This window comes from Chiloscyllium plagiosum, unplaced genomic scaffold, assembly GCF_037043375.1.
Source record: "Chiloscyllium plagiosum isolate Xiang-an unplaced genomic scaffold, Cpla_swu_hap1 HiC_scaffold_33, whole genome shotgun sequence".
Lineage (NCBI taxonomy): Eukaryota > Metazoa > Chordata > Chondrichthyes > Orectolobiformes > Hemiscylliidae > Chiloscyllium > Chiloscyllium plagiosum.
In genome coordinates this window covers 19,639,404-19,653,277 of record NW_028270171.1, presented here as the reverse complement: position 1 = coordinate 19,653,277, position 13,874 = coordinate 19,639,404, and positions in this window count along the sequence as shown.

Below are 13,874 nucleotides of genomic sequence, written 5' to 3'. Positions count from 1 at the left end.
AAAGGTTGAGAGAGCAATGAACAAAAGCATACGGGATCCTGGGCTTTAATAATAGGTACATAGAGTACTAGAGAATAAAGAGATTATGTTCAACTTGTAGAAGTCATAGGTTCAGCCTCAAGCTGGAGTTTTGCAGCCTGTTCTGGGTGCTGCACTTTCGGAAGGTTGTGAAAGCATTGGAGAGGCTCCAGGGCTGAGGAAGTTCAATTCTGAGGATGGATTGGGTCAGCATGGTGGCTCAGTGGTTAGCACTACTGCCTCACAGCGCCAGGGACCCAGATTCAATTCCAACCTCGGCTGACTGTCTGTGTGAAGTTTGCACATTCTCCCTGCGTCTGAGGGGTTTCCTCCGGGTATTCCGGTTTACTCCCACAATCAAAGGATGTGTAGGTTAGGGTGAACTGGCCATTCTAAATTGCCCGTAGTGTTCAGGGATGTGTAGGTTAGTTGCATTAGTCAAGGGTAATTATAAGGTAGGGGGTGGGTTACTCTTTGGAGGGTTAGTTGGTCCAAAGGGCACAGTAAGGATGCTATTCTATGATTATCGAGTTAGATATAGAGTTGTACAGTATGGAAGCAGACCCTTCAGTCTAACTTGTCCATGCTGACCAGATATTCTAAATTATTTCCATTTGCCAACATTTGGCCCCTATCCCTCTAAATCCTTCCTATTCATGTACCTATCCAGATGCCTTTTATGTGTTGTAATTGTACCAGCCACCACCACTTCCTCTGGCAGCTCATTCCATACACCCTCTATGTGAAAAAGTTACTCCTCAGGTCCTTTTTAAATCTTTCCCTCTCTCACCCTAAACTTATGCCCTTTAGTTTTGGTCTCCCTACTCTTGGCTATTCACCCTATCCATGTACCTCATGATTTATAAACGCTGATAAGATCCCCCCTCAGCCTCTGATGCTCCAGGGAAAACAGCCCCAGCCTATTCAGCCTCACCCTATAGCTCAAACCCTCCAACCCTGGCAGCATCCTTGTAAATCTTTTCTGAACCCTTTCAAGTTTAACAACATCCTTTTTGCAGCAGGGAGACCAGAATTGAATGCAGTATTTTCAACGTTTTGCTTTCCTTAGAGAAAGGAAGACTGAGAGGATTCAAAATGACAGTCCTGTATAGTGTTCATGATTTGGAGATGCCGGTGCTGGACTGGGGTGGACAAAGTTAAAAATCACACGACACCAGGTTATAGTCCAACAGGTTTAATTGGAAGCACAAACTTTGGGAGCGTTGCTCCTTCATCAGGTGGATGAAATACCTGATTGAACAACAACCACCTGATAAAGGAGCGGCGCTCCCAAAGCTAGTGCTTCCAATTAAACCTGTTGGACTATAAATTGTACAGTGTTGATAGGGAGAGAACTGTTTGCATTCATGAAAGCATTGACACTGAGAGGGCACAGACGTAAAGCAACTGACGAAAGAAGCAAAAGTAACACAAGGGGAAACATCTTCTCGCAGCGATGATGAGGACATGAAACAAAAGGGTGGTGGGGGTGTAGGTTCAATCGAGGCATTCAAAAGGGAGTGAGAGTCTGAAAAGGAACAATGAGCAATGTTACAGGCACTAGGCCAATTGCTCATTCATAGAGTCTCTGAAGACACTATGAGCTGAATGATTGTAAAAACTGTGTGATTCACATATGCTTCATAGGAGAGTTAATGCCAGAATTTGACACTGAACAGCACAGGGAGATATTAGGGCAAATGGTCAAACACAGTTGGAGGTTATGATGATATAATGACTTTAAGAAGTGTATTTTGTCTTGGTTTTTTCTTTATGAAGAAATGTTGAGATCAGAAGTGCCAATTGGTCTGCTTCAAAGCCCATAAACAATTTGTGAGGCCTTGGGGACTTTTTGTTCTGGAACAATAGTAGCAGCTTGAATGGGTGGGGTCAAGATTCCAAAGAGCCAGGCCTTTCACTTTTAGTCCTTCACTAACAATTGCTGGGGTCTCGAAGAAGGGTTTGGAAACTACAGTACTTCTCTCTCCCTGCTGTGCTCTCTCTCAGAGCTTTCTCTTGATGTATTTTCTTCCTGGACTGGAGAATTGACAGCGAAGAGGATTACCTCAGATTACAACAGGATCTTGACCAGACGGGCCAATGGGCTGAGAAGTGGCAGATGCTGTTTAATTCAGATAAGTGCGATGTGCTGCATTTTCAGAAAGCAAATCTTAGCAAGACTTATACATTTAATGGTAAGGTCCTAGGGAGTATTGCTGAACAAAGAGACCTTGAAGTGCAGGTTCATAGCTCCTTGAAAGTGGAGTTGCAGGTAGATAGGATAGTGAAGAAGGCATTTGGTATGCTTTCCTTTATTGGTCAGAGTATTGAGTACAGGAGTTGGGAGGTCATGTTACGGCCGTACAGGACGTTGGTTAGGCCACTGTTGGAATATTGTATGCAATTCTGGTCTCCTTCCTATCGGAAAGATGTTGTGAAACTTGAAAGGGTTCAGAAGAAACTTACAAGGATGGTGCCAGGGTTGGAGGATTTGAGCCATAGGGAGAGGCTGAACAGGCTGGGGCTGTTTTCCCTGGAGCGTCGGAGGCTGAGGGATGACCTTATAGAGGTTTACAAAATTATGAGGGACTTGGATAGGGTAAATAGGCAAAGTCTTTTCCCTGGGGTCAGGGAGTTCAGAACTAGAGGGCACAGGTTTATGGTGAGAGGGGAAAGATATAAAAGAGACCGAAGGGGCAACTTTTTCACACAGACGGTGAGTGTGGTGGAGGAGTGGTACAATTGCAACATTTAAGGGGCATTTGGATGGGGATATGACTAGGAAGGGTTTGGAAGGATATGGGCGGGTGCTGGCAGGTGGGACTAGATTGGGTTGGGATATCTGGTTGGCATGGACGGGTTAGACCGAAGGGTCTGTTTCCATGCTGTACATCTCTATGACTGTGACTCTATGGAGAATTGCCTGTGAGACAATCTTGACTAGATTGTCTCACAGTGGGTACTGTAGATGCTGCAGATTAGAGTCAAGATTAGAGTGGTGCTGCAAAACACATCAGGTCAGGCAGCATCCGAGGTGCGGAAAAATCGACGTTTATTATCCATATAATTAGCTGAGGCGTCAGCAGAGCCCAAATGACTGTATGGGCCCCCTGTTCTTCTTTAGGCAGGCAGATGTTACACAGTGGTCTTTCCCCACCGCGCCTTGGCGGCAGCTGCCCCAAGCTTCAGCACGTCCCTCAACACGTAGTCCTGGACCTTGGAATGTGCCAGTCTGCAACACTCAGTCGGGGCCAACTCCTTCAGCTGGAAGATCAGCAGGTTTCGGACCGCCCAGAGAGCGTCCTTCACCGAGTTGATGATCCTCCAGGCCCAGTTGATGTTCGTCTCGGTGTGCGTCCCGGGGAACAGACCATAGAGCACGGAGTCCCGTGTCACGGAGCTGCTCGGGACGAACCTCGACAAACACCACTGCATTCCCCTCCAGACTTCCTCTGCGTAGGCACATTCCAGAAGGAGGTGTGTGACAGTCTCGTCCCCCCCCGCATCCGCTTCGAGGGCAGCGTGCGGTGCGGCTGAGAGTCCGGGCGTGCATAAAGGATCTCACAGGCAGAGCCCTTCTCACCACCAGCCAAGCCATGTCTTGGTGCTTGTTGGAAAGTTTTGGCGATGAGGCATTCTGCTAAACGGCTTTGACAGTCTGCTCAGGGAACCGCTCGATAGGATCCGCCCTCTCCTTTTCCCGAAGGGTCTCAAGTACACTACGCGCTGACCACTTCCTGATGGACTTGTGGTCAAAGGTGTTTTTCTTCATAAACTTCTCCACGAAGGACAGGTGATACGGAACGGTCCAACTACTCGGAGCGTTCCGTAGCAGCGAGGCCAGGCCCATCCTTCGCAACACCGGGGACAGGTAGAACCTCAGTACGTAGTGACACTTGGTGTTTGTGTACCGGGGATCCACGCACAGCTTGATGCAGCCACACACAAAGATGGCCATCAGGGTGAGGGTGGCATTGGGTGTATTTTTTCCCCCATTGCCCAGATCTTTATACATCGAGTCCCATCTTTGACCTCCATATAAAATGGAAGATGGCTTGGGTGACTGTGACGGCACAGGTTCTGGGAATAGGCCAGACCTGTGCCACGTATAACAGCAATGACAGTGCCTCACACCTGATCACCAGGTTGTTTCCCGCGATAGAGAGCGACCGTAGCTTCCATCTGCCCAGTTTCTGCCTCACTTTCCTGATATGCTCCTCCCAAGACTTGGCGCACGCCCCAGCCCCTCCGAACCAAATACCCAGCACCTTCAGATGGTCGGTCCTGATGGTGAAGGGGATCGAAGATTGGTCGGCCCAGTTCCCGAAGAGCATGGCCTCGCTCTTGCCTCGGTTTACCTTGGCCCCCGAGGCTCGTTCGAAATGGTCACATATGCACATGAGTCTGCGCACGGACAGCGGATCCGAGCAGAAAACGGCGACGTCATCCATGTACAGGGAGGCCTTAACCTGCAGGCCCCCGCTGCCAGGAATAGTCACCCCTCTCAGGATCGCATCCTTCCTGATGGACTCGGCAAATGGCTCTATGCAGCACACAAGCAAGGCAGGAGAGAGAGGGCAGCCCTGTCTGACTCCAGATCTGACTGGGAAGCTATCTGATGCCCACGCATTGATTGAGACTGCACTGACAATGTTGGTGTAGAGCAGTCTGATCCAATTGCAGATTCCCTCCCCAAAGCCCATTTTGGAGAGAACATTTCTCATATACGGGTGTGATATCCTGTCAAAGGCTTTCTCCTGGTCCAGGCTGATCAGGCAGGTGTCCAACCCTCTGTCCTGCACGTAGGCGATCGTATCCCTGAGGAGTGCGAGACTCTCAGCGATCTTCCTGCCCGGCACAGCACAGGTTTGGTCAGGGTGAATCACCAATCCCAGAGCAGACCTGAGCCAGTTGGCAATAACCTTTGACAGAATTTTGTAATCTGCATTCAACAGTGAGATTGGCCTCCAATTTCTGAGTTCCTCCCTCTCCCCGTTCCGCTTGTAGATGAGGGTGATGATACTGTTCCTCATGGATTCACTCATGGTACCTGCACGAAGCATACTGACATACACCTCCAGCAGGTCATGGCCAATCAAGTCCCACAGAGCGGAATAGAGCTCAACTGGTAAGCCGTCGCTTCCGGGAGTTTAATTCTTTTCAAAGGACTCGAGGGTCTTGGTCAGCTCGTCCAGAGATAGCGGCTGGTCCAGCCTCTCCCGTGTTCTGTCGTCTAAGTCCTCCGTGATAGAGGACAGGAATGACTGGGTGGGCGCGGTGCCGGTTGGCTTTGAGTCGTACAGACTGGCAAAGAAGGATTTCTCATGACGTCAGCCTGAGAAATGTTTACACAAAAGTTTTTTTTATTTCAAAAATATACTGCATTCATAAAAGAATTTGATGGTCTGTACAGTTGGTCATGCTATACATACGAAAACATTTACATACAGAGATCAGAATTTATCATTTGTATATACAGGTCTGTACATTTATCAATCATATATCCATATATTTAGCTGAGGCATCAGCAGAACCCAAATGACTGCGTGGGCCCCCTATTCTTCTTAGGCAGGCAGATGTTACACGGTGGTCTTTCCCCACCGCACCTTGCCCCAAGCTTCAGCGCGTCCTTCAACACGTAGTCCTGGACCTTGGAATGTGCCAGTCTGCAACACTCAGTCGGGGTCAACTCCTTTCTGGATCGGTGGTGCTGGAAGAGCACAGCAATTCAGGCAGCATCCGACGAGCAGCAAAATCGACGTTTCGGGCAAAAGCCCTTCATCAGGAATTATTCCTGATGAAGGGCTTTTGCCCGAAACGTCGATTTTGCTGCTCGTCGGATGCTGCCTGAATTTGCTGTGCTCTTCCAGCATCACTGATCCAGAATCTGGTTTCCAGCATCTGCAGTCATTGTTTTTACCACGGGGTCAACTCCTTGGTTGGTCAGGTCTGCTCAGGTCTGCTCTGGGATTGGTGATCCACCCTGACCAACCTGTAGGAAGACCAACAAGTTCTGGACCACCCAGAGAGCGTCCTTCACCGAGTTGATGATCCACCAGGCACAGTTGATGTTCGTCTCGGTGTGTCCCCCGGGGAACAGACCTCTTCGAGGGCAGCGTGCGGTGTGGCTGAGAGTGCGGGCGTGCATAAGGGATCTCACAGTCAGAGCCCTTCTCACCACCAGCCAAGCCATGTCTTGGTGCTTGTTGGAAAGTTCTGGTGATGAGGCATTCTGCCAAATGGCTTTGACAGTCTGCTCAGGGAACTGCTCGATAGGATCCGCCCTCTCCTTTTCCCGAAGGGTCTCAAGGACACTACGTGCTGACCACTCCCTGATGGACTTGTGGTCAAAGGTGTTTTCTTTCATAAACTTCTCCACGAAAAACAAGTGATACGGAACAGTCCAACTACTCGGAGCGTTCCGCGGCAGCGAGGCCAGGCCCATCCTTCGCAACACCGGGGACAGGTAGAACCTCAGTACGTAGTGACACTTGGTGTTTGCGTACCGGGGATCCACGCATAGCTTGATGCAGCCACACACAAAGGTGGCCATCAGGGTGAGGGTGGCATTGGGTGTATTTTTTCCCCCATTGCCCAGATTTTATACATCGAGTCCCTTCGGACCCGGTCCATCTTTGACCTCCATATAAATTGGACGATGGCCCGGGTGACTGCAGCGGCACAGGTTCTTGGAATAGGCCAGACCTGTGCCACGTATAACAGCAATGACAGTGCCTCACACCTGATCAACAAGTTTTTTCCCGTGATGGAGAGCGACCGTAGCTTGCATCTGCCCAGTTTCTGCCTCACTTTGCTGATACGCTCCTCCCAAGACTTGGCGCACGCCCCAGCACCCCCCGAACCAAATACCCAGCACCTTCAGGTGGTCGGTCCCACCCATTGATTGAGACTGCACTGACAATGTTGGTGTAGAGCAGTCTGATCCAATTGCAGATTCCCTCCCCAAAGCCCATTTTGGAGAGAACATTTCTCATATACGTGTGTGATATCCTGTAAAAGGCTTTCTCCTGGTCCAGGCTGATCAGGCAGGTGTCCAACCCTCGGTCCTGCACGTAGGCGATCGTATCCCTGAGGAGTGCGAGACTCTCAGCGATCTTCCTGCCCGGTACAGCACAGGTTTGGTCAGGGTGAATCACTGACCCTAGAACAGACCTGACCCGGTTGGCAATTTTTTTTTTAATTTCAAAAATATACTTTATTCATAAAATAATTTAATGTACTGTACAGTTGGTCATGCCATACATATGTAAACATGTACATACAGAGATCAGAATTTATCATTTTTTCACAGGTCTGTACATTTTTCCATCATATGCCCATATGATTAGCTGAGGCGTCAGCAGAGCCCAACTGACTGCATGGGCCCCCTGTTCTTCGTTAGGCAGGCAGACTTTACACAGTGGTCTTTCCCCACCGCGTCTTGGCGGTAGCTGCCCCAAGCTTCAGCGCGTCCCTCAAAACGTAGTCCTGGACCATGGAATGTGCCAGTATGCAACACCCAGTCGGGGTCAACTCCTTCAGCTGGAAGATCAGCAGGTTTCGGACCACCCAGAGAGCGTCCTTCACCGAGTTGATGATCCTCCAGGCCCAGTTGATGTTCGTCTCGGTGTGCGTCCCGGGGAACAGACCGTAGAGCACGGAGTCCCGCGTCACGGCGCTGCTCGGGACGAACCTCGACAAACACCACTGCATTCCTCTCCAGACTTCCTCTGCATAGGCACATTCCAGAAGGAGGTGTGTGACAGTCTCGTCCCCCCCGCAGCCGCTTCGAGGGCAGCGTGCGGTGCGGCTGAGAGTCCGGGCGTGCATAAAGGATCTCACAGGCAGAGCCCTTCCCTCTACCAGCCAAGCCATGTCTTGGTGCTTGTTGGCAAGTTCTGGCGATGAGGCATTCTGCCAAATTGCTTTGACAGTCTGCTCAGGGAACCGCTCGATAGGATCCGCCCTCTCCTTTTCCCGAAGGGTCTCAAGGACACTACGTGCTGACCACTTCCTGATGGACTTGTGGTCAAAGGTGTTTTTCTTCATAAATTTCACCACGAAGGACAGGTGATACAGAACAGTCCAACTACTCGGAGCGTTCCGCGGCAGCGAGGCCATCCTTCGCAACACCGGGGACAGGTAGAACCTCAGTACGTAGTGACACTTGGTGTTTGCGTACCAGGGATCCACGCACAGCTTGATGCAGCCACACACAAAGGTGGCCATCAGGGTGAGGGTGGCATTGGGTGTATTTTTTCCCCCGTTGCCCAGATCTTTGTACAGCGAGTCCCTTCGGACCCGGTCCATCTCCATATGAACTGGAAGATGGCCCGGGTGACTGCAGCGGCACAGGTTCTGGGAATAGGCCAGACCTGTGCCACGTATAATAGCAATGACAGTGCCTTACACCTGATGACCAGGTTTTTTCCCGCGATGGAGAGCAACCGTAGCTTGCATCTGCCCAGTTTCTGCCTCACTTTGCTGATACGCTCCTCCCAAGACTTGGCGCACGCCCCAGCCCCCCCGAACCAAATACCCAGAACCTTCAGGTGGTCGATCCTGACGGTGAAGGGGATCGAGGATTGGTCGGCCCAGTTCCCGAAGAGCATGGGCTCGCTCTTGCCTCGGTTTACCTTGGCCCCCGAGGCCCGTTCGAACTGGTCACATATGCACATCAGTCTGTGCACGGACAGCGGATCCAAGCAGAAAACGGCGACGTCATCCATGTACAGGGAGGTTTTAACCTGCAGGCCCCCGCTGCCAGGAATAGTCACCCCTCTCAGGCTCGCATCCTTCCTGATGGACTCGGCAAATGGCTCTATGCAACATACAAACAAGGCAGGAGAGAGAGGGCAGCCCTGCCAGACTCCAGATCTGACTGGGAAGCTATCTGATTCCCACCCATTGATTGAGACTGCACTGACAATGTTGGTGTAGAGCAGTCTGATCCAATTGCAGGTTCCCTCCCCAAAGCCCATTTTGGAGAGAACATCTCTCATATACCTGTGTGATATCCTGTAAAAGGCTTTCTCCTGGTCCAGGCTGATCAGGCAGGTGTCCAACCCTCTGTCCTGCACGTAGGCGATCGTATCCCTGAGGAGTGCGAGACTCTCAGCGATCTTCCTGCCCGGCACAGCACAGGTTTGGTCAGGGTGAATCACCGACCCTAGAGCAGACCTGACCCGGTTGGTGATTACCTTTGACAGAATTTTGTAATCCGTATTCAACAGTGAGATTGGTCTCCAATTTTTGAGTTCCTCCCTCTCCCCCTTCCGCTTGTAGATGAGGGTGATGATGCCTTTCCTCATGGATTCACTCATGGTACCTGCCCGAAGCATACTGACATACACCTCCAGCAGGTCCTGGCCAATCAAGTCCCACAGAGCGGAATAGAGATCAACCGGTAAGCCGTCGCTTCCGGGAGTTTAATTCTTTTCGAAGGACTCGAGGGCCTTGGTCAGCTCATCCAGAGATAGCGGCTGGTCCAGCCTCTCCCGTGTTCTGTCGTCTAAGACCTCCGTGATAGAGGACAGGAACGACTGGGAGGCCGCGCTGTAGGTCGGCTTCGCGTCATACAGACTGGCGTAGAAGGATTTACTGATCCTCATGATGTCAGCCTGAGATGACGTTAGTGAGCCATCTTCTTCCTTCAGGCTGCTGAGCACAGAGCTCTCTTTGTGCACCTTCTGGAAGAAGAAACGTGAGCACGTCTCGTCCTGCTCCACCGAGCGGACCCTGGACCGGAAGATTATCTTGGAGGACTCCGAAGCAAAGAGCGAGGCTTGCTGGCCCTTCACCTCCTTGAGGTCCTCTGTGACATCCACCCCCAACGTCTGCAGCAGGAGCAGGTTCTCCATACTTTCCTGGAGCTGGGACAGTTTTCCCCGCCTCTCTCTCACCTCCTGAACACCTTTGAGGATGAAGAACCTCTTGATGTTCCCTTTTACTGTTTCCCATCAGTCCGCTGGGGACTCAAAGAGGGGCTTCACGGTTCTCCAACCTGCGTAGTCCCTCTTGAGCTCCTTAATGTTTCCCGGGGTCAACAGCTTGGTGTTCAGCTTCCATGTTCCCTTACCAGCCCGCTGCTCGTCCTGTAGGTGACATTGGCCAGCAGGAGGCAGTGGTCGGAGAAGAACACCGGCTTGACGTCGGTGGATCTGACCGAGAGCGTTCGAGACACAAACAGGTAAATTATCCTTGAGCGGATAGACCCGTCTGCCCGTGACCAGGTGTATCTACGCTGCGCTCCGTCTGCAGGGTGTCTGAAGATGTCGCACAGTTTGGCATCTTTTACCGTGTCCATCAGGGCTCTGGACATGGCGTCCAGTTTACTGTCCCCCCCGCCGGATCGTCCATCTGCATCAATGATACAGTTGAAGTCTCCGGCCAGAATGACCGGCCTGGACGTAGCCAGCAACAGTGGAAGCCGCTGCAGGACGACCAACCGTTCCCTCTTACCCACTGGGGCGTACACATTAATCAGTCTCAGGGGAGCATTCCTGTACATGATGTCGGCGACGAGGAGGCGCCCGCCCACCACCTCCTTAACCTCGGAGATGGTGAAGTTGCCTCCTCGCAACAGGATACCCAGGCCGGAGGCGGGGCTATCGTTGCCCCCTGACCAAACTGACAGCCCATGGGCCCATAAGCTCGACCATCTCCTGAAGCTGCTGAGGTGCAGTATCCCACACTCCTGCAGAAACAGGACGTCGGCTTTAACGTTGGCCAGGAAAGCCATCGTAGAAAAACAGCGCGTAGCCGATTTGTTGCTACGCACATTGATAATGGCAACTCTTATCCCCATTTTAACAGTTTATGAGGTTACCAATGTCCATTTGCTGCTGGTCTTGCCTCTCTGGGGTAGCTGTGTGCATCCCCGTGGTGACGGCAAACTGCTGGACCCTCCCAGGGCTGAGGTAGCTGTCCGGCTCCACGCTGGGGCCATTTCCCCACTCTGGTGTCTTCGGGTTGGGCCCAGGCTCCGCATAGTCCAGTTCTCCATCTGACAGCGGGGCTGTCACAGGACCGCTGCTCCCAGTTACCTGGAGCTGTAGGGAGGTGGGTACCTCATGGTTCTCACCGGTTGGGAGGAGGTCTTTACCCATCCCCTCAGAGGGATAATCTTTTCCTGCTTGGGCGGTGTTGCCCTCCTTTTTCCCCACGGCGCTCTGTCTCTTCCTCTGGTGATGACCCTCCTTGTGCCCGTCCTCACCGTCGAAAGAGCTGCCTGTATCCTCGTCGTGTAGGTGTCACAAAAGTGCTGTAGAAGGGTGGCACAATGGCTCAGTGGCTGCTGCTTCACAGTGCCAGGGACTTGGGTTCGATCCCACCGTCAGATGACTACGTGGTGTTTCCACTCTCTGCTCTAGTTTCCTCCCACAGTCCAAGGATGTGCAGATTCGGTGGACTGGCCATGGGAAATTGCCAATAGTGTTCAGGGATGTGCAGGTTACGTGGATTGGCTATGCTAAATTGCCCTGTAGTGTCTGGAGATGTAGATTCAGTGGATTGGCTGTGCTAGGATCTGCAGTTTAGGTGTGTTAGGGATGGGTCTGGGTGGGATACTCGTCAATGTGGACTTGTTGTGCCGAATGGCCTGTTTCCATACTGTAGGGATTGTATTCTATCCTAGTTAAAAATTTAAAAAACCCAGGTTGTAGTCCAACAGGTTTATTTGGAAGTACTGTACTTGCTTTCAGAGTGCTGTTCCTTCATCAGAATACTAAGCAATCTTCTGTTTAACTCATTCACTTCCACCAAAGGCAAAAAAAAACCTGACCATGACAGATTCTGCTCCCCCGACTCGTTGCGGACAGTTTGTTCATTATTCTGAGCTTGCTGATGTGAAATTATTATCTCCTCTTCACCTGCTGCTACATCCTGATAAGAGAATACTTCTGTTGAGTGAATATAAATGAGAAGCCACAGCCATTTCCTATCTGCAGCCAATACATCTGAATTCCTGTTGACTTGATAAAGTCATTTCCATTGAAGCGAACGTCTGATAAGCAAATACATCGATGGTGAAAAAGCAAATTGACTCCAATTTCTGATTGCACACATTGATTTATTCTAGGGTGAGATATTTTCCAATCCTAACCTCTATGGGGTTAAGGTTTCTTCAATGGTGCAAGTTGCATCTGAAAGATTAAAATTGATGCCATTCCAATCTCCTCTTTGAGATATTGTGTCAAATGTTCCTTTTTCAATTTACCTATATCATAATTGGGGAGCTGCTGACTTTGTGGTAGTAGCACATGACTAGTAACTGTAGGATTGAGCAAAAATCCCTATAATTTAAAATACTGGACCAAAACCCTGGACTTTCAAGTTTTAAAAAAAGGCAGCTGGGCTTTGCTCTGGGAAAATATGCAGACACAGAGATAGCTTCTGGATCAGTGGTGCTGGAAGAGCACAGCAATTCAGGCAGCATCCGAGAGAATTCGAAGCTCCTCGGATGCTGCCTGAACTGCTGTGCTCTTCCAGCACCACTGATCCAGAATCTGGTTTCCAGCATCTGCGGTCATTGTTTTTACCACAGAGATAGCTGCCTAGAACCATTGTTCAACCCGAAAATCCAATTCACACCTCGACTCTAAAAGAACAATCAACCAGGCATAACACCGCCCAACACAAACTGAATGGGGCCTCCACAGATACCAGACATTCAACTTAAAATCAATATTCATTAACACAGATACCAGGCATCCAAATTCCATCAGAGTCCATTTACACCTACTCTTAACTATGAGGAAACCAATTGACCTAAAAGGGAACATCAGAAACACAATGGCAACACCGATTTGAGAGGAGATAACGGGGCACACAGTCTGTATAATTGCTAGCCCTGATCTGGGAAAGAGAGAGAGAGCCTTTTCCAACATCAAACTCCTTCAGTTCCCCCACAAGCTCTAGCCCCAACAAGCAGCTTTGGAACCAAAAACCACAGAGGCCGAGCCGAGAAGCTGAAGCGGGAAGACAAGTCAAGAGCACGGTGGCTCAGTGGTTAGCACTGCTGCCTCTCAGCACCAGGGTCCCAGGGTTCAATTTCAGCCTTGGGCGACTATCTGTGTGGAGTTTGCATGTTCTCCCCGTGTCTGCGTGGGTTTCCTCCAGGTGCTCCGGTTTCCTCCCACAGTCCAAAGATGTGCAGGTCAGGTGATTTGACCAGGCTATGCATTAGTCAGAGGGAAACAGGTCTGGGTGGGTTACTCTTCGGAGGGTTGGTGTGGACTGGTTGGATCGAACCTGTTTCCACATGTAGGGAATCTAATCTAATCATCATCCCAATAAAGGACATCAGAGAGGGTAGGGAGCCAACTATCTGAACAAGAGCTTCCAGACACAGGCCTGTTCCAAGCCAAGAGAACCTCACAGCAACTGGACACACTTTTGAAACTGTTATCCCCAGTGATGAGCTGAAACTTCCGAGACGCCAAAGTTTCCAACCTAGCTAGCAGGGAGGGTTACACCCGAAATGTTGACTTCTCCACCCCCTGATGCTGCCTGGCTGCTGTGTTCTTCCAGCCTCCTGCAAGGCTTCTTTGAATGCCAAAATCTGTAGTTTTTTTTGTCTCTAAGCAAGGAGGGGATGGTGGGTGGTGACCGTGCAGGGAAGCTCGAAGAAAGTATCTGTGATGAAAACTGCTTTTAGCTTCCACTAATGTCTTATCCTCTGTGTAATTTGACAGTGTATCTAATTACTGTCCTCTGTATAATTGTGCCAGTTTCACTGTTTTATTGGATTTGTCTTTTATTTCTTGTATTATACTTACCTTTTGTGTATTTAAATAGAGATTCTTTTGCCCTGAAACACCCATCTTCTGCTTTCTTCATTTCACATTCCCTAACTA